The 21,190-nt window shown below is 40.9% G+C and overlaps 1 protein-coding gene across 2 annotated transcripts in view; it reads left to right on the forward strand.

Moving 5' to 3' along the window:
* The window catches only part of AIMP1 (aminoacyl tRNA synthetase complex interacting multifunctional protein 1), a 103,226-nt gene extending 83,144 nt beyond the window's left edge, over positions 1 to 20,082 (forward strand). Inside the window, exons 9-10 of one of the 2 annotated variants that reach the window (XR_011501815.1) lie at positions 18,028 to 18,231; positions 18,580 to 20,082. The gene's annotated coding sequence lies outside the window, so the exon portion shown is untranslated. Of the gene's footprint in view, positions 1 to 18,027 lie in introns of both variants that reach the window. The other variant, XR_011501814.1, reaches the window with a different exon arrangement.
* The last annotated feature ends 1,108 nt before the right edge of the window (positions 20,083 to 21,190 follow it).

The raw sequence follows: 21,190 nt of genomic DNA on the forward strand, positions 1-21,190 counted from the left end.
TAAGGTCCAAGTCTCTAGCAGACTAGCCTTTACACAGGAAGAGATTCTCATGTTCTGCTGACAGAGAGGGAGGGAGAAAAGTGAGCAAATGCAAACAGCATGTGGGCGGGGAGAAATATCAAGGAAATTTCACTTGATATTCTTTCTTCCCTTAGGCACTGAAAATTTTATAGCCTATCACATTTCCTTCTTGTCTTGACCATCAAGAAGTTTGGAGCCAATTTTAATGCATAATGAAGTCATTCATTAATGTGCTCATTTTTTCACTTACATATTCAATCAATAACCATCTATTTCATGGCTAATATGTGCCAAACACTGTGCAATAAGGCATAGTCCCAGGTCTTGAAGATCTTGGCAAAGAACACTGTGAAAAAAGAAATCTCTGATTTTTTTTCAGAAGATAGATATAATCTAGAGGAGATTTTTTTGTTTTGTTTTGTTTTAATTCTTAAAACTATATCACCAATGGACATTAAGTGACAAATTAAAATTTTGGAAGAATGCTATGTGTCATTTCAATACAAAGAATGGTTAACCTAATATCAGTAGCACATAATTTTCAGAGTCAAAATTATTCTTTCTCAGAAAAGACTAATTGATAAACTGAGATTTTCTTTTGAATTGATGAATTGTGAATAGGATTTTCTTTTGAATCATTTTTGAATGGTGGAAATAACTAATCTAAGCATTCTCAAAGTATATAAAATCATTGTTTTAGTAGAAACAACTATTATAATAATTTGTAGCAATGTTGCATTTAGAGAAAAACCATCTTGCTTGAATAGTTTGACAAATTATAGCATGAAACTAAGCTGTAATGAGAGCTGGAATGTTCGAAGTGCACTATTTTTACTTCACCACGTACCTTCAGTCTGGCTAATTTAGGGACTTAAATTGTAATCCATAAACACTCTTTCTATCTAGGCTGTGCTAAAATAATCAATATTGTACCAATAAACCAGGTAACTCAACCAAGCATAATTAGATTAAGAAAGGAAATAAACAAAGTCGTATTCATTTAAAGACCTTTTAAAAATCTGAAAATCATTGTGGAAAGCCCAGCTCTTGGAATGTAAAAAGCCAGATGGTATCAGGAAGCTAGTCACTCAATGAGAATGATGACTTTGGGGGTTCAGATGTTACCAGACAGTGATTACTCAGAAGGGAAAAAAAGAGTGAAATTGCTCTATTTGGTAAGTTAACAATTCTGGCAAAAACTCAATGGGAAGCAAAATTAAATCTCCTAGATGTCACCAAAGAAGATACTTACTTATCTATGGATCTCACTGAGAGCTATTTCTCCAGTATTTGGGAAGCCATCAGTGGCTGCTATCTTTATTTTCAAGTTTTCCAGAGACAGGATATATAAAAAGAAGTCCTAAAATCCTAATTATTGTAATACAAGAGTGCAACCAGAAAATATAAAATGTGGCTTTTTAAAATATTTTAGAATTATTTGATGATTTGTATTATGTATCAGTCATACTTGATTATAGAATTATCTTCTTGGTTTTTGATTGACCAATTTTTAAATAATTTCTACTACTCCTCAACTTCTGTGTGTTTTTACAAACCAAAATAAAAAGACGTCTCTTAAAATATTTTTGGCACATTTTATCTAATTTGGTTCAAGTGAGGGTATCATATTTAAGGGGAAAAAAGTAGGAAATCCATTTATTCAACAAATATTTATTGAGCTAACTACTATTCTAAGATGTTGGGATATAGCAGTGAATAATACTCTGTCGAAACTTCTCAATTTTATCAGTGACCTCCGTGGTGTTTAATTTTATGTGTCAGCTTGGCCAGGTTTGGTATGACTTTGGCTAGTTGTTTGGTAAACAGTGGTTGCTGTGAAGGTAAGACAGGGACAGACAGAAATACACTGTAATGCTGCTGTGAAGATGGAGGAAGGGGCCAGGAGCCAAGGAATGCAAACAGTGCTGTTCGCAACATGAAAAGGTAAGGAAAGAATTCTCCCCTCAGCCTCCAGAGGGAGCATGACCTGTCAACACCTTAATTTTAGACCGTTGGACTCATTCTGGACTTCTGTCCTCCAGGACAGTAAAAGATTAAATTTCTATAGTTTTAAGTTCCTAAGGTTGTGGTAATGTATCAGCAGCCATAGGAAACTAATGTCTGGAGGTTTCTAACTATACTAACTGTTTTCTAAGAAAAGTGGTATCAATGTAATACTATGTAATACTTAGTGAAATATTTTTTAAACTATCTATAAATTATAAGACCATCATGGCCCAGGACTCCTCTAAACAGATGGTTCTTATTTAAATAGTCCAAAGCTTATCCTTTTCTTTTCCACGTCTAATTAACAAGCAGAAGCCTTGCTATTGATATCTCTGGTTCATAATCCATTTTACCTTAAAATACTATAGTTACAGAACTTAGAGCTGGAACCAACTATCCCTTCTCATGCACAAGACAGATCCTTGGAGAAAAGCAACGCAGGAATATTGAGGAAGAACAAATATTAGTTATGCAATTTGTTTAGAGATGGAAGGATCACCTTAAATTCATTTCAACTCCTAGAATCCACTTCTATCAACTTTCTATTAGTTTTAGAAAATCGTGTCACATGCAGATAGAAGCCCTAGATAAACGTAATTTTATACTCCTAAAACAAAGATAACTTCTAGAAAATTGTAATATGACAAAATACACTTTATAGAGACTATAAAATACCACTGTGATTACTTTAAACAATAGTTATGCCAGTTTGACAGCAAGCTATCCACTCATCCACCCATCCCTCCATCCATCCATCCATCCATCCATCCACCCATCCATCCATCCATCCATCCATCCATCCACCCACCCATCCATCCACCCATCCCTCCATCCATCCACCCATCCCTCCATCCATCCATCCATCCATGTATTCAATTATACAGTCATTCCTTAAACAACTGGTCTTTAGAGGCTTTAATAGATAAATGTGTATTATGGATCTTTTTTGGTAACATTTCTAAGCATATTGAATCCCAGAACCTCTTTTTATGGGTCATTTTATGGCACCAAGATTCTGAAGTGATATCTTTTTCTTCTCCTTAACTGGTTTAATGGGTAAATCTTAGTTAAAATTAGCCAACAGTTGGCCAGATAGTACAATGCCAAGCAATCTGCTCGACAGTAAGCACTCTAAGCAAAGATGTCTCCCCTAATGGCCTCCTAGTCTGCCAGGAGCAAAAGCCTCCCTGGTAGCAGGCAGCATTTACAAATTCCATTCGGGAGGATGCCAAGAGTTTCTGTTGTCTCTTCTTCTACCTGGAAGAGCATCACTAAATTCCTTCTTGTTTTCCAAGGTTCGGAATATTCCAAGCCTCAAAAGAAGGAATGGGAAAGGAGAAGAAAAAAAGTTTCTCAACACATTTTCATGCACTACAACTCAAAAGAAAAAGATAGGTACTTTTAGATACTCAAAAGAAAAAAGATACTGCATTTCATCCATTCTAAGATGCCCATTTTTCACATTTTAATATAACTGAAACTGAGATGATTCTTTCAATGCAGTTAGAAAACATTATGTCATAATTCAGTTGGCATCAATTTTCTTTTTTACTTGTGCTTAAAATAATGGTCTTACGATGAATTGGGAGTGTTTTTTTTCTCTTTCTTCTTCTTCTTTTTTTTTTTTTTTTGAGGGTGATTAGCCCTGAGCTAACATCTGCTGCCAGTCCTCCTCGTTTTGCTGAGGAAGACTGGCCCTGAGCTAACATCCGTGCCCATCTTCCTCTGCTTTATATGTGAGACGCCTACCACAGCATGTCTTGCCAAGTGGTGCACAGGTCTGCATCCAGGATCCGAACTGGCAAACCCCGGTCCACCCAAGTGCAACATGCAAACTTGACCGCTGTTCCACCAGGCGACCCATCTCTTTCTTAGTTGTACTTAAAATAATGGTTTGTCCTACAATTGATGATGTCTTTGATTTGATGAACTGTAGTCATCCCTGCATATTTTGTGGATCAACAACCTATGCATTTAAACTTACATATTGAACAAAATTTCCTGGGCTCATTGTTTTGTTCTACTATGTACAAGCCACATTTTTTAACCTTATGTATTACTTTAATATTGAGCAGACTTCCACATATTTTAAGTTCTAGTGTCTTTCCTACAACAGTGCGACCACTCCAGTGATTATTAAAGTAGTATTGTTAGTATTGAGGGTGGCATTTTGGCTTCCAAATCTGTCATATTTATTCAAAAAATGTCTCACTCGAGTCCTCACCCAGATATTTAAATCTTTTCTCCCAAAAGAAACAGATTTCTCATGATTGTTTCCTAGAAAACTCGTCTTGGCATTTGACAATGTGACAACGTGACAAAAAGGGATAGCAGTCTTCTCAGTGAGCTGAGACATTTGAAGTTACTCAGACAGCTTTAAAACCAATATCTCAAACTTTGTGGTAAAATTAGGTAGGATATTCCCTTTTTCCTACATTCTAACTGCATCCCATTATGACTACTGGGTCCATATATGCTTTGACCCAGTGTGAGGAGAGATGTTTTATCCCAAATCAGCCCTTTCATGCTTCAGCCTTAAGGTCTGAGCCGAAGATGAACCACATCAATGGCACAGCAGGTGCGTTCACGGTCCAGTTGTAATAGATGGTACACTAAGTACCTTTTGATGCTTGTTTCATCTCTATTTTGAGTATGAGAAGATAAGTCATCCCATTGAAAGATGAGTCAGATATCCCAAAGTTATACAACAAACCGATGACAAAACAGAAAGTAAGTAACTCATCATCATTTTACTTTCTCCCAACTCATCAATCACACTTACAAGCCAGGGTCTTCCTGCCTCTAAGGTGGAACTCATATGGTCACCCAAAATGCCCACTACTAGCTTTAACCCTTTAGGAAGATCAAATACAAATGATTACAAAGGGACAAAAGTGAAAATTCACATATATCAAGAAATCTCTGGCAAAATAATATTTGCATAACAAGTGTTTCTGCCTTGAAAGATGAGAGTGACAGTGTGGCAAGATGGTCTGAAATACTGTTTGGAAAGAAGAGGGGTTAACCTAAATTATTCAAATTTAGTAAAAGTAGATTCTTTTAGACTCAGTTTCAGCCTATGGAATGACTGGAGAAAACACCTACGTGTTTTATGTTAGTTGTGGTTTCCTTAGAATGTTTTAGAACTTTTGCAGATTAATTTTTTTAAAAGTCCGCAAGCTTGCAAAATTCGGTAAAACCAGTAATGGGGAAGGGTAAAGAGAGTAGAGACAAGACGTAGGAACTGAAACACATGACTGAGCTATAAACTTCAGAGGCAAGCAGATATCATGACAACAGGGCACCAAAAAGGAAACTGCTTTGTGCCAAAAGTTTGCAAGTTTAGTTCCAGACTAGAGTCTCAATGTGTGCTGACATGAAAGTGGAATTTTGCACGATAGTGCCAATGTAGCACTGGCTGAAAGGGAAACAAACATAATTTTACTTTTTATGGAATACAACATTGATTCTTAAAGAACTTCACTGAAATAGAACAAAATGAAACAAGTATTTTCGTGCTGCTTCGTGGATTATTTCTCATCACTTCTCAGTCAAACACATTCCCCCTTTCAATAGACAAGAAGGAATTGAACATATTTAGGACATGTGCTAGAGCAGAGCTTCTCAACGTTGGCCCTTTGATATTTGGGGCCAGATAATCCTCGGTTGTGAGGCTGTCCTGTGCCCTGCAGATGTTGAGCAGCATCCCTGGGCTCTGCTCGCTAGATGCCAGGAGCAGCGTCCTGCAGTTGTGACAACCAAAAGGTCTCTACACACTGCTGGGGGCAGAGGGTAGGCAAAGTCACCCCTGGATGAGAACTACTGTGCTAGAGGCAAGTTTAACAAAATTGGTGTATTGCCTTTGAAAATTGTTTCGTCATCTCCACTTCTACACATTTTCTTCTGGAACTGGAAATGTGCAAAGGCCCATCTGGTCATTTGAAAAGTCTGATTATTTGGTAGCTGTCCACACATGGGGTCTAAGTGCCCCAAGTTCACGTGGAGGGGAACTGGCGTGTCCTTCAGCAGCCAGTCCTGGCAGGGACTGAGGAGGTGAGGTGGGAGTTGGGGGTGGGGCAGGGAAAAGAAGGGTGGAGGGATAGATAAGACCTGCAAAGGGGAAAAGGGGGAGGGATCTAGTTTCTTAGGGCTATCTTAACAGTGCCTCACGAGTGGCTTGAAACAGCAGAAATGTGTTCTCTCACAGCTCAGGGGCTAGAAGTCTGAAATGAAGATGTCGTCAGGGTCACGCTGTCTCTGAAGGCTCTAGGGAGAAGCTGTTTCGTGCAGCTCTCCCAGCCTTTGGTGTTGCTGGCAACCTTTGGCGCTCCTTGGCTTGTAGACACATCACTCCGTTCTCTGCCTCTGCTGTCACCTGGTGTTTTCCCTGTGTCTGTCTTTCTCCTCCTCTTCTTATAGGGACATCACTCATGTTGGATTAAGGAACACCTTGAATATGACCTCTTCTTAACTTGATTACATATGCAAAGACTCTATTCCCAAATAAGGTCACATTCCCAGGTACTGGGCGTTAGGACTTCAACATCTTTGGAGGGGACACAATTCAACCTGTAGCAGCATCGAAAGGGGACTGGGGAGGCTTCTAAAGAGTTAGTCAAAGATGCTGGCCCATTGAGGAGCTGGGGAATGACTAGAGTAAAGAACATGATGCTGAAGCCTCATCTCCTTGTGGAACTCCGGGGAACTCCAGCTCAAATCTGAAATAAAGGACTGTTTTGTACCTTGTGACTTTCATATATGTGACCAGCTAACAAGGAAGTTGTTTAGTGATGGACAGTACCTCCTTCCTGTTCACTATTGGGGATGGCACATCGAAGTTACCTGGGTAACAGATGGCAAGTTTAAGTTAAGGTAATTTGGGGAGATTTTTTTAAAAAGACGATTACAAAGGTGTGGCTTCAGTAGTACAAGGAAACCAAAAGGATGGTGTGGTAGTCTAGGACCAGTGAGTAAATGGGGGGCTTTGTTACCATCATCCCTAGACCTGATGGGGGAGGTGGTTAGTGGATCTGAGGGAGGGAGAGAGAGAGAAAGAGAAAGAGAACACTTTGTGGAGTTGCAAGCTTGACAGGAGACTTTGGTTAAAGGGATACAGCCATCCTCTGGACATCGTGCATGGAGGCAGCCTGAGCTAATAAATATCCTGATGTCTTCTCTCCCTCCCTCCTGCCAATACTACCCAACTGATCAAACCCAACCAATCGCCAGAGGGCAACCTGCTGATGTAGTGTACACAAACCAGCTCTGCTACCACCTCCCCGACCCCTGCACCTTGCACAAGCAAGTTTAAGAAGGGTGAAGAGTGGATCTAAAAGTCCAAATGAAATACATCTAGCACACATAAGAAATTTTTTAAAATATATTTTCTTCTGTATATTATTTTGTCCATTAAAAAGTAAACTTCAATATTTATTAATCTGGTCATATTTTGACCTTTTTATTTGAAGAGGATCTCCTGCTTGGTTAATTTGTTTATTAGTCTTTGAGTAAAAACAATTTAAAAAAATTCCACAGTGGATCAGACTGGTGGCCAATATATAACAGTATCAGTCTCTGATTTTGGCAACATGAGACATTTGGTAGAAACGCTTTGTGGCATTTCATGATGCTACCGCAATATTTAGGGGCTGCATCCCAAATAAGGACAAGATGATGACTAGGAGTCAGGAGACCTTGGTTCTAGTCCTAGCCCTACAGATAACTTCAGAAGTGATGTTCATGCAAGTCACTTAATTTCTTCGTTTTCAACTGTAAAATTGTCTTCTAGCTAGACAATTTTATAGCCTCTAAATTCCTTTATTTTAGATTTATTATTCATAATCATATCACCTTCATTAATATACTTACCTTGATTACATATTTTCCAAACAAGGAGAAAAATAGCAGTGAGTGAATCCTTATCAATTTGTGAGATTGTCTGAAAAAAATGAAAAATGTAGCCATTTGCAGTTGGCGGTTTTCACAAAGAATTTGGATGATGCAAAACAAGGAGACAAAGATATTCCAAAATCTCAAGTGTTTAAATGGCTCGAGCTTGTTCTGACCGTAGGACCCTGCCACCTGCTCCTCCTTGTCCTCCAAAGGTTCCCAGCCTGGCTGACTCCTGCCTTCCCTCAGGTCACAGCTCAACTGTCAGTCAGAGAGGCTTCCTTGACCCTTCTCACCCCTTTCCCACCTTTTCCAGAAGGGTCCTTCAGTTATTTTCATTCTTAGAGTCTATTTCTTGTCATTTATTGCGCTTATTACAATTTGTAGTTATATATTTATTTGTGTGATTTTTTTGGTTTACATTCTGTTTTTCCTACTTAACTGTCAATTCGTGGGGGCAGAGATCATATCTGGATTTATTTTAAATCTGTCTCCCCAGTGCTTATCTTAGTGCCTTGCCCAAATTAATTAATCATTTTCAAATGGTGGAATGAATAAACTTAGCTATGTTGTCGCTGGGCCTGTAATTGCTATATTGTGAGGAGGAATTTGGGCTTCCGAATCTTTGCATGACTTCATCTGGTGTGTTATCTTTACTGCCCAAGCCTTCATCAAAGGGACAGACATGAAGGGGCTGGAAGGCCAAAGGATAGGCAGTGGCCAGCTTCCCTTGCTTAGGGCATGAAATGTCCTCATAGGTGTGCCAAGGACATAAAATATGTAAAGTACATTTATAGAAAAGGGATGTTAAAAAAATAAGGAAAATAGCATGCTGAAACAATAATAAGCCTACTCTGTAAGGGTGATCATTCTCAACCAGGGTCTCTCACCCTCGGCACCGTTGGTCTTGCTTGGAACAGATGGTTCTTTGCTGTGGCAGGGTGCTCTGTGCGTCGTAGGATGTTAGCAGCATCCTTGGCTTCTATCCAGTTGATTCCAGTAATGCCCCTCCAGTGTGAGAACCAAAATTGTCTCCAGACATTGCCAAATGTCCCTTGGGAAACGAAATTGCTTCAGTTGAGAGCTACTGCACCTCAGAATTAATAAACAAAAAGACCAAACCAAACTAAACAAACACAAAAAGCAATAACCCATACATGATGCATTGTCGTTTCTCTGTCCCAAGAATCTTGAAATGCTCATAAGGCAGGTTAGTGTCCTCTCCACTCCTATGTAAAGAAAAAGAGGACAAATTAGGTGAAAACTTCAGTGCCACAGAGCAGGAGGCAGAGCGAGGATTATGAATCTAGGTCTTTTAATTTCTAAAGCTTGCGCCATCTCCACAAGTCCGTTTTGCTGCCTTAGTAAAAACCCCCTCTGGAAGCGTCCCAGAGCAGAGATGAGCACCAGCCCTGGAGAAGCGCGCTCTGTGGGAGGTGAGCGGGCTGCAGCTGAGCCCACACGATCACTCCCAGGGCTGAGTGTCATCTTCAGGGGTTCCAGGGGCTGAGGCCCAATTGGGGATCCCTGCTGGCCGTCATCCAAGCCCTCCCAACTACACGTTCCCAAGCTGAGAAGAGAATTCCCAGATCTTCCCTGACCCCTTCGTTAATGGAAGACACCAAGAAGAAAGCACATCCATCAATTTTCCTTTTCCATATTCATTTGTATTGACACTGTAACTTTTAAGAGCGGAATTGGTAAAAATATCGGTGGTCGATGTGTTTTCAGAAACGTTAAATTTGTTTTATTTTCTACTTGATTAGGAATGGTTTGGGGAAGAGGCTGGGAGAGAGAAATAGAAACACAGAAACACACATCGTCACAGACCCAGAGAGACTGAAAGGAAATCAGAGGCAGAGAGCAGAGACACACTTGACACACACGGAGCCATAGGGAGAGTACACAGATAGAAGCACACCCAGACATGGAGAGGGACAGGCACACAGGCAGACTCTCAATCAGGAGGGAGGGCGAGGCTGAGCCGTGGGAAGGGCCCCGGGTGGACGGCCTGTGAGAGGCGAGGAGGAGACTAGGACTAACTTCCTCTCCCGGGACTTGAACAAGGAACAGACCTGATTTCTGTCTTGCTGCAGCCATTGTTGTTGTGCATAATGAGGACCACGTCCCTCATCCTGAGAGATGCAGGGAATCTGTAGAGAGTCCTGAAAGAACTCTCAAACTTACCCAGATGATGACCCCCTGGGGACACAGGACATGATGACCCTGTTTCCCTCTCTCTCACTTTTCTGTCCCCATCTCAGTTTCTCTCTGGCCGCGCAATCCGAGAGCAGCTGACTTAGTATACGTCAGGAGAAGTTCTGCGCGGGGTAAGCAGGCAGTGAGCAGCTGTGTGCAGCCTGCGAGGGGTGGGGCAGCTGTGTGCTCTGCAGTTGGGAGAGCCTCAAAAGTTCGCTCCCCTTGGGCCTTTTGGACCATTCTAGGCTTCCAGATGGAGGCACATAGCACTGAGGCAGCTACTATCCAGTTTATACCCTCACAATTACAGTGGAAACCTGACTATGCTGGGAAGGGTTTTACTGCCTGATCCACATAATATTTGATACCTCCCTCTGGATCGGAAAGCCCCAAAGTCAACCTCCAGGATTCAAACATTTTTTAACGGGCTTCTCTGGCGACAGCCGGAGCCTGCCATCAGAGGTTCGACCAGACTGTGTGCAGCTGACAGTCAGACCTCAGAACAGTTAACCTTCAGGTGAGACATTGAGTTGACATCGGACATGGAGGAAGTAGTTGTCATAGTTTATGATAAAATAATTCCTGAGTCTATGGCTGTGGTGCTCACCCCAAGTGATCCATGCCTCCTCTCGGTCAGTGAATGCTGAAATCAAAATATTGCGTGGGAATTGTCAGGAGCCTAATTGCCGTTGGAGGCAGAGATTTCCCATTACGTCATGACAATGCACTGTTCTTGGAAGAACCCACAAGTCCTAAACGGGCAGGACCTTAGTGGTTTTCCAGTCCAACTGCTTACTTCACTCAGGAGAGCTCCAGGCCCACGGAGGTTAAGGGACTTGGCTAAGATCAGCTGGTGGCAGAACTGTGACTAGAACCCAGGCTCCCTCCTCTTCATCTCGTGTTATTTCCACTTAGGGGGTATAAATAAATAGTAGTATTTTAAGTAGAAATTGATGATCTTTTTGAAAATTTCCAATTAATAGTCAAAGGAATATCAGTGCAGAGTGAATGTTCAATAAACAGTGAGAATTGGAGAGAGAACTAAGAAGAAGTATCCAGCATCTAGCCTAATATGTGTGCGATGAATATTTATTGAATGAGGTAAGTGGGGTCAGATTATTAGCACTCTTCTCAGGAGGTTCCCATTATATGAAACAGCCGCGGAATGGTCTGCCTTAGTGACGGATCCAGGGCTCACAACACAAAAGGTGCCATTTTGGAAAGGTGTTTTTCTTGTATAATTAAAACTAATGGGTGATTCACGAAGCAATGAAATGCTAACTATATAGGGTGCTCAAGAGATGAACAGATGCAAGCCATATGTGACCACTTAAGAAAGAGCGCTCAGCACATGGGAAGCTCCGCCGCTGTCCCTGCGGAGTGAAGCAAATCCTATTTCCCAAGTCTCTTTACTCTGGATTTTCTCCCAATGTAAAAAAATCCTTCTTCTCTGTAAAATTCCACAGCATAGACTACAAAGCCAGGATTTCATAGAAATGTTAGGCTATTTGAGGAGAATTACCCTCCCCCCAGCACATCCCTCTTAAATAGAACATTTCATCAAATATTGCCACCAGCACAACAGGGCAGGGAGCAGCGTTCCTCCTAGAAGTCGCAATAGCATTGGAAGAATGAGTGAACCAGATTGTATGTCACATTTTTCAGATAACTAGATTCTTGTCTTTAGGGACTAAAGAGTGGTAAAAGCTTAATAGATCTCAATGAATCTCTCAGGTCTCCTTGTATTTCATTGTATTCTGAACATCACACGAAAGTTCATCACATCAACTCGTTTCTCAGCTGTGTTGCATCTTCAGCCCTTCGCTCTTGTTGGCAAATCTGTGTGTGATGATCAGCCTGGGACCAGGTCGCCTGAGCAGTTAGGCTGCTGTTCTGTTTACAGCTCCCGAAATGTCTTCTTTTCCCAGAGGCCACATCATCCTGGCCTTTTGACATATTGGAAGGACAGAGAGTTTGCAAAACAGCTCTTTGAGCATCTCTATTTTGGGCTATAAGTTCGTAAGTGAACATGGAAGGCTGGGGATTTCCCTCTACAATTGCTCCCTGTAGTAACACAATCCCAAACAATACTCACCAGGGTCATTTTTGGCTAGTCTTAATGAATGATAACTTCCAGTAAACTTAATATGTAAAAAGAAAAAAATTAAACTTTTTCAAGGTATTCAGAAGAAACTAAGCTAGCCACTATATTAAACAGAAAGTAAAAATTTTAATTCACTGGCAAAAAATTAAAGATTCCTCAGGGAATATTGTGTATCTTGGCAATATATACTTCAAAGATTCCTATGTTAAGTGACTCTGAAAGGACACATTTTAAAGCAGATGAATGTTCTAGATTTTTAAAAGTCATACCTTTTGTTCATATAGCACACAAACTAAACTTTATCAAGACTTTGCTATGCATTATCCCATCTAAGCTCGTAACCTTTTGAGAAAAGACTGATTATATTCATATTAAAAATAAGGAATGTGTCTTTGAAAGGTTAAGGGACTTTTCTCAAGAAAACAGCCAGAAAAAGATGGAGTAAGACTTAAGTCTTCTAATTCAAGCACTTAGACATTAAAACTCCTTGAAAATATATTTTCTGTCTCTTAAATGCTTGATCCCTCAGCAACCATCTAATACTTTTTGGGCTCACTTTGGAAGGAGAAGACCTTTTATTCCCAAATTATCTTGGGCTGGGAAATAAACATTTTTATGAAAATTATATTTATGAACTCATGGACTGAGATCAGAAGATAAATTTAAAAGTAATGTATCTCTTTGCCATTTAATTGGATTGCTGGTAAACCATCCCAGAAGATAAGAATCAATTTAAGATCTCCAAGAGAAAGATTGTGTACTTTATCTGTGTCAACCATCCCATTGCTGAACAGCTCTCCCTAACTAAAACTCTATCTTATAGTTTAGAGCTATTCACTTATGGAGAAGGATTATTGATACTAAACTAGAATCTGTTAAGAAAAATATCTTGAGTCTTCCCCAAACTGACCTTCAGGTTTACTTGATCTTTGTTTCTAATGCTTGATATTTATTTAGATATGGTCCCTAAATAAGTAAAATGTCATTTTCCTCCTAATTCTAAAACTTTGGGTCTCACTCAGTACTGAAGCAGAAGTTCAAAAGGTACTGGATGCAGTGAGAGAAGTCTCGTAGATCAGGCTGGATGTGCCTTTGATTACAGTTTTAAAGTGTTTATTAGTCAGCCCACTGTCTGCAGCTGTCCTCTATATTGTTCCACCTTTTTGCTACTGCTGTTTTCTCAAACCCTCACCATCTGGCAGGCATTTTGTTCCCCAGGTCCCCTTCTCTGCACTCATCCTTAGTCTCCAGCAGTGGGTCTCAAATTTTAGCACGTTTCAGAACCATCTAGAGGATGTGACAAAGCGGCTGCAGCCCAGAGCTTCTAATTCGGCAGGTCGGGAAGAGGCCCAAGAATTTGCGTTTGGCGCTGGTTCCCTGGTGATGGTGATGATGCTGATCCAGGACTCACATTTTGAGACCATGTATTCTGTGTGTTTCTGACTTTTTCCATTTCTTCAGTTTGCTCTTTAGTACATTGGAAAGACAGAACTTTTGTAAAATAGCCCTTTTCCTTGGTTTCAGTTATCTAAGGTAACAGAGTTTTCACTCGTCTGTTTGCCCCCAGGCAACATCGTAAGCTAGTAGAGCTGTCATGGCTCTTCACAGAGGCAAGAGACTCTCCCTTTGGCCATTTATAATAGAAACTGCCTCCTACCAAGGCCTGTGCCCTGCCTTCTGGGACCAATAAAGATGTGGAAGAATAGCCCCTCCTTCTTTGAAGAATAGTTTCTAAATAAAGTCGGATGAGATAGACAGACACATACAGGATCTTTGGCCCTGCATAACTTTTACCTTTGTACATTCAGAGTTATGTGATTAATTATTTCTCGTTTCCACTATGGCCGGACGAGGTGCTGTGCAGGCAGAAAGCTGTTGGAATTATTGGCGTGAGTTGTCCTAGTGCCCACACTCATAGTAACTTAGCCTCTTTGGAAATAAAGTGATAATTTCAAGCCATCAGACCACCTGATGGAAGAAATGAATAAGGCAAGCAGATCTGGACTGACCTTCGTGGAGCTGGAATTAGGCTTGATGCAATATCTAAAACCTAGCTGCTTTTTCTTTGATTATGGCAAGTCTTACCTTTTCTTGGCTTCTTATTTTTACATGCTTTCTCTTGAACTGTATGAAAGCAGAGTTTCTATAACGGGTATTTTATTTAACTCTACTAAGCATCGATCTTATACCAGGTAATAGAGTCAAAGTTTAAAAGACATGGCTCCTGCCCTTGGGAACTTACATAAAATGTAGACATGGCAAGGCAGCATTAGACATTTTTCTGCATAATTAGAGCTACCTAGGGAAAGTGTATTTCATCACACACTCTATAGAAGATTCTTTGGCTGAGGCCCTTTCATAAGGGATTAAACTTCAGATGCATTCTCCTTCCTCTCACCGGATGTGTGTTTCTCTTACAAACATTCCGAAATAATTCAGTACTTTATATAGTGAAATAACTTCATCAGAGTAGAGAATCCTTTCTCTGTCCCAAGGATTGATTTTTTTTGTGAAACACCTAGTCCCAGGAGGTCAATATCCATCTTTCTCTGGATGGTCAGAGCACTGTGACAGAGGCAGATGGGGACTGTAATGCAGGAAAGGCAACAGTCCTGGTGAAAATAAATAAATGAAAATGTGGACAAAATAATTCCTTCTTCCAGCCCTTGCATTTGCTAAACTGTTAGCCGTATTCGCCGTATACTGCTCTTGAGCTCATTCATTTTTAAACGCATTATCACTGCTCTGACTGACTCCGTGGCATCTTTACATGCTGTAAGCAGTTCTGGTATTCTTTGCAAACACATACTGTGAAGGACCTCTCCAGTTCTAGTGCGTTGCTTTTTCTTACCAAACATTTGTTCTTTTGCAAACCATAAGCATGACCATTTTCCCTAGCCTACTCTCTTGTGAATGAGAAAAATAAAGATACACACCCACTGGGAAAATTAAAGTGTCTTCCCCCTATTCAGCATCGTTACACCATGACAGGTAAACTATGGGCCTCTTTTGCATACCTTCAAGAGAGTCTTATTATCTCTCTGAAGGGAACCCCTTTGGACTTATTTATTCCCCTAATTAATATTGCATCCGCAAGGCATATGTTTACTTTTGCTGCCATTGCAACCACTTTAGTCCGCAACGTATTAAAAACCAACTCTACCACCTCTGGCCACATTGAGGAGGTTTCTCCTGTCTCAAACTCCCAATGTACACTTATGGGCAAGCAGCCCGAAGGAGAATGCGGGGGATGCTAACATGCTCCATACTTGTTAACAGGGACCTCTTTCTGGTGAGTGAGGGAAGCTTAATCCCATGGAAGTATGGTTTCAATTTTTCACTGAAATTACAATCAAACAAGTTGCCAGCACACATTTTTCTTTGTCAGATGTTTCCCTTATGGTAGATTTCGAGTACCTTTGGGCTGGCTTATAAACCTTATCATCTGCCAGTGTTGCTGCAGACTCTTCTCTTTGTTTTTGAATTAATTTCATCTTTTTCTCTAAGAGGGGGATACCTTTGATATACAGTAGTACCTGACGGGAGAACGTCCCTTCCACACCGACCCTTTGCAGGGCTCTGACGGAGAGGACGACACATTCCTGGCTCTTCTCCAGCTCTCTGTAGGGAACTCACTATGATAAAACTCACAAGAGCCAGGGGCCTGCATTTCCTGATTTTCTAGCACTTATTAAAATCGTATTTATCAAGGTTGACTCTTGGCTGCTGGTTGAACGGTTCTCCTGGAAGGAATGGCTCTTAGAGCTCTGCTTTGGGGACAGGGGATCCTATGAACACCATTAGACAAAGTTGTCTTGGGAATCACTGTTCTTTTTTCAGACTCATGAAACCACAAGCTTCTCAGGAGAGCTGAACCCGAGTTGGAAATCATTCACCTCCTTTTCTTTGAGCAAGCAGTGTTAGAGGGAACAGTGAAGGATAATAAAGATCTGTTGTTTTGATCTCTGGTTCCAGAACTAGGTCCCTAATGGGTGAAAATCTGCATCAGAGAAACCAGAATGACTCTAGGGATTGATCATGCTTGTTTTCAGCCTGTCACCAAGCAAAGGTGTGATGGAATTGACTTGGCCTAAAGCTCTGGCCATAGGACTCTTTTGGCAACTGCCAAACATTACCATCTGGACCAAATCATTTCTTTCTAGATTTTTGCAGGTGTTGTTTTCTAAGGTGACTGCCCCTGCTTTAACTGGAGAGGAGGTGGGTCCTAAAAACAGAAATAGTGTAACTACTATTAATTCTACGTCTTGCTGGAGGAGGATTGTTCTAGAAATACTTTATACTGCATATGAAAAAAGACCCATAAGAAGAGAAAGGAATGAGGTATAAGTTAACATGATTTTGTGAAGGGAGAAGCAGAAAAGGCCTAACAAGGCCTGGGCTTGGCCTGAGCTCTGCTCCTGAAATGGCGTGTGGCTGAAGGGAGGCATCTTTGGACGTCAGCACCCTTCTCACACAGTTAGGGCTCACCAGCATCGAAACGCCATGGAGTTTCAGAAAGGTCACAGACCTTGGGACCTTGGGAGATTAATATCTCTACCTATTTCAGTGTTGCTTTGTGCATCAAATGAATGTTAAATCTATCTTTTGAATTTATTTTCCCTTCGCTATTACGAAGAACTTACTATGTAGAAAACACTGGAGGACAGACAGGGAAACCTAAGAAGAAAAAGGCATGATCCAGTCCTTCAAAGAAATCTGGTGTCTTACAGGAACGAGTCAATCTTCCTCTCACACAGGTGTTCAACGAACATTGATTTCACTCCCTGTGCTAGATGTTGGGAGTACAGGGATGAAAAAGCATAGTTTTTGCCTGTCTTCAAGGATCTTTTTTATTTGCTGGAGAGACGGATAAGCAGACAGTCTAGAACTATGACAAAGACTTGATGAGTGGGAAGCCCTGAGAACTACAGTGGGGTTGCTGTCAAGGAGGTTTCTCAGAGGAAACGACATTTGTTTTAAATACACAAAAAAGGAAAGGGGTGAATGAGAGTGTGATACATGTGGTTTGAGGGCTCAGGGGAGGGCAGGTGCCAAGTGGCATTCAGGCAGAGATGATTCTAAAGGACCTGAGCCCCATTTCTGGGCTCCATATTACCTCTGTATAAATGGAAGACTTTTTCTTAGTATTAAGTGATTATTCAGTTTCTCTTGGATATCCGTGGAGAAGAGTTGCCAGGGGCTTGTTCAAAAGCCTCCCATCTTAGTCTTGTGCTGAGCCTCTAACATACTAAACAGAAAGAGTTCTGTGACCATTGCTGCCACCACCATTGCTGTCACCACTACAAACAACCACACATACCATTGCTGCCACCACCATTGCCGTCACCACTACAAACAACCACAAATACCATTGCTGCCGCCACCACCACCACCACTCTTACTATCACCAACCAAGACAACCACTAATACCATTACCTCTACAACTGCTGTCACCATGTTACTACCACTACCATATTACCATTGCCACCAGCACTGTCAGCATTACCACCACAGCACCGCCACTGCCACTGCCACCACCACTCCCATTCTCATTCCTGAAATAATTTTCTAGACCTTCACAGGCATCTTAATGGCTATCTGTGCCCTAGGTCAGAGTTCTTGCATGCATTAAATGGGTGAGATTGGTAGCCATTGTTAATGTCAACTAAAGGGGCACTTCAATAAAAGTCTCTTTTCACAATAGCTAAAGAGAATTCTCCAGGCTCACACAGAAAAACTGAACTTTAAATAAATTCTTCCCCAAAGGAAGAAACAACAATAACACATACTGCTCTCTTTTATTTAAGGCATATTACAACATGCATCCTCAACATGCAGAGACCTATTTGAAATTCGCTCCTTGGAGGAGTAGAGAAGATAGGAAGGCGTGTTACTCGCCTGGGGTGACGATCTCACCGAACTCCAACCCTTAGTTTTACCCTGGAAGCCTCTTTCTGAAGACTGCAGCTGAGGCTGAGAACAAGAGTAAGAGTACATCTTCTCATAAGAAGGTAAGAGGCCTGAGGTAAGAAGGTAAAAGAGTCTCATTGTTTCTGTCACTTCTTATGTATTAAAAGGTCACAGAAGCAGCTCAAGTCAGAAAGAAATGTGCCCAGGACAGAGCTGATGGTGGAGGCAAAAGAGATGGACGGGGTGGTAGTCTTTGCAAAACATATCTATGTGGTTGAATTCCAGGAAATTGTGTTTTAAATTAAATTTAGAGCATTTTTTTCTCCAAGAAAAGGATGGGGAAAATAATTATACAATTTGTATACTGTGTAAAAATCACAATCATAGGCATCTATGGAGAGAGAAGCTATTGAACTGGCGCAATAATTGTTTTCAACTTTTTCTTTAAGATTTGTCTGCTGTTACTTCTGTTGTTTTGTCATCTGTTAGCACTCATTCATGCCACTCAATAAAGACCTCTTAAGACCACTATGTCCCTGCTACTGAATGAATGCTAGCTCTTGAGGACACCGTGAAGACTATCCCTCAGTGTCTGCCTTGGAATTTGTCACCTATTGAAAACTATAGCAAGCAGGTGGTGACAATACAGAGGGGTCATGCTACAGCGGATGCGCACACCTAGTCCAACGAAGGCACCTGAGATGGACATCTGAATCAAGTCTGGTGTCATAGAAGGCATGGCTAGAAAAGGAGGCTGGGATTAAACATCATCTATTCTGTCACTGGAAGGATGGGAAGGATTTTGCTAGAACAAGAATGGTGGGAAGGTAAGGAAGGAGCAAGGGATATTTTAGGCAAAGGGACTAGTGAGTGCAAGAACAAAGGAGTTGAACAAAGAGAAAGTGTCCGTAGTTCTAGGAACGGCTAAAGGGATCAGTGTGATGCGGCTATCACAGTAGATAAATAGTAGGCTGTAAGGGTATATGAAAAAGTATCTGAGGAAAACTAAACATTGAGAAAATTCTATTTGGTAGCAGTGTTTTCCCTCCTGTGAACTGAAAAAAAAAGCCATCGCTTTTTTGGAGCCTTTGGGGCCAGTTAACTGATGAAGCAACAGCATTTCCTGGGCGTCCAGGTAACTAGAGCAGCAGTCCAGAGCCAGGATGGCCGTGTCTGGTTTCAGAACAAGTCTGACATGGATTAAATCCACGACTACACTGGGGTTTGCACAAAAGAAGAGTTAGAAGGAAGTTGCAGTCAAGATGGGAGAGGAACAGTGGGCTTCTGAACATATTTTGGAGGGTGTGTGTCCCCTGTTATATGGCTTTACTCTCTGGGATTCAGAGCACATGCAGAATGAAAGACAGACATCCATACTGAGTTTTTAGGATCTATTAGAGGGTAGTGACAGACCCTGACCCCGTACATATTTTATTGTTGCTTTAACTACAAAAGCATGGGAGGAGAGGCAATATTACTGGTAGAAAACAAATATAGAACTTCGCATTAGAAAGTGGGACCCTGACCAATCAGCTCTGACAGTCCAATTTTAAAGAGCACGCTTTTAGATATTAGACAGTAAGTCATCATACTACCCCTTATCCTAAAGGAAACTGTAACTTCCCTGACACACTTCTTCATAAAAAATAATCTGCTGTAAAAACAACCAGAAGGAAACACAGAGAAACAGATGGGATCGGTGGTCACCAGAGGGAGGAGGGCGAAAGGGGTGACTAGGCTCATGTGTGTGGTGCTGGGTGGCAGTTCATCTTTGGGTGGTGAACATGATGTAACCTACACAGAAATCGAAATATATAACCATGTACGCCTGACATTTACATAAAGTTATAAACTAATGTTACCACAGTAAAAAAATCTGATGTATAGTTGATTTTCAGGGTAATTTTTAAAAATTTCCCTTACTTTCTTAAAAATGAATACTATATATTCTCTAATTTAGTTGAATTGTCATTTCTTTTAGTTTGTTTATTTTTATTATTTGTAAGTGGTCTTGCCAAGAAAGAGCCATGATTTTCTGAACATATTTAACTGCCAGAGAGAACGGCTCAGAAGCCCAAGCGTCAGCTTCAGCACAGTTCAGTTCCCTGGAGCAGCAACTCCAAACCCCAGCAGTTTTCTTCTCAAGCTGCCAAAATTAGGTCAAGAAAACCATGCCATTTTCCCATGGCTGCATGTGCCCGTGTGCACACACACACACTTTCTCTATGGCTGCATGTGCCCGTGTGCACACACACACACACTTTCCCTCTCCTGACATCGTCGTGAGTTGATGTTACCGTGCACACTGAAGCAGATTATTTTCGAGGCCAGTATTGGTAATACACACTATAGTCAAGGCCTGAGAAGTTAATAAGCCTTCGCTAGAATGTAAGAAGACAAAGGACAGTAGTTTTTAGCTCAAAAGGAAAGTTGTTACTGATTTTATTAGAGCTTTTTTCCTGCTATAAGACAAAATGAATAAAATACAAATTCAAATTGGACAGGCTTTTAGAAAATGGATTGGGAGCATGACAGTCAATTGGAAAAGCCAGTTATTCTTTCTTCTTGACACATAAACTAAAATATCCTGTCAGTCATTTTTAAAAGAGTGGTAATAAAAAAAATTGGTATTGGCTGCATGGCACTATTTTAGCTAATTCATGTCAAGACAAGAAAAGAAAAATGATAAATGACATATTTGTTCCTGTGTCAGCTGTTGATCAAGTATATTTCTGTGAATCATTTTCTTAATGGGAAATTTTATTCTCAGCACTTGAGTTTTAGTAAAATTTTACCTTAAATTTAATACCACAAGAGGGTAACAAAGAGAAAGGAAATAAATTTTTTTGTGTGTGAGGAAGATTTGCCCTGAGCTAACATCTGTTGCCAATCTTCCTCTTTTTTTTTTTCCCTTGAGGAGCATTAGCCCTGAGCTAACATCTGTGCCAATCTTCTGCCACTTTGTATGTGGGATGCCTCCACAGCATGGCTGATGAGTGGAGCAGGACCCCACCTGGGATCCGAACCTGCAAACCCTGGGCTCCTGAAGCAGAGCACACA

The sequence above is a fragment of the Equus asinus genome, chromosome 3, assembly GCF_041296235.1.
Source record: "Equus asinus isolate D_3611 breed Donkey chromosome 3, EquAss-T2T_v2, whole genome shotgun sequence".
In the NCBI taxonomy this organism is placed as follows: domain Eukaryota; kingdom Metazoa; phylum Chordata; class Mammalia; order Perissodactyla; family Equidae; genus Equus; species Equus asinus.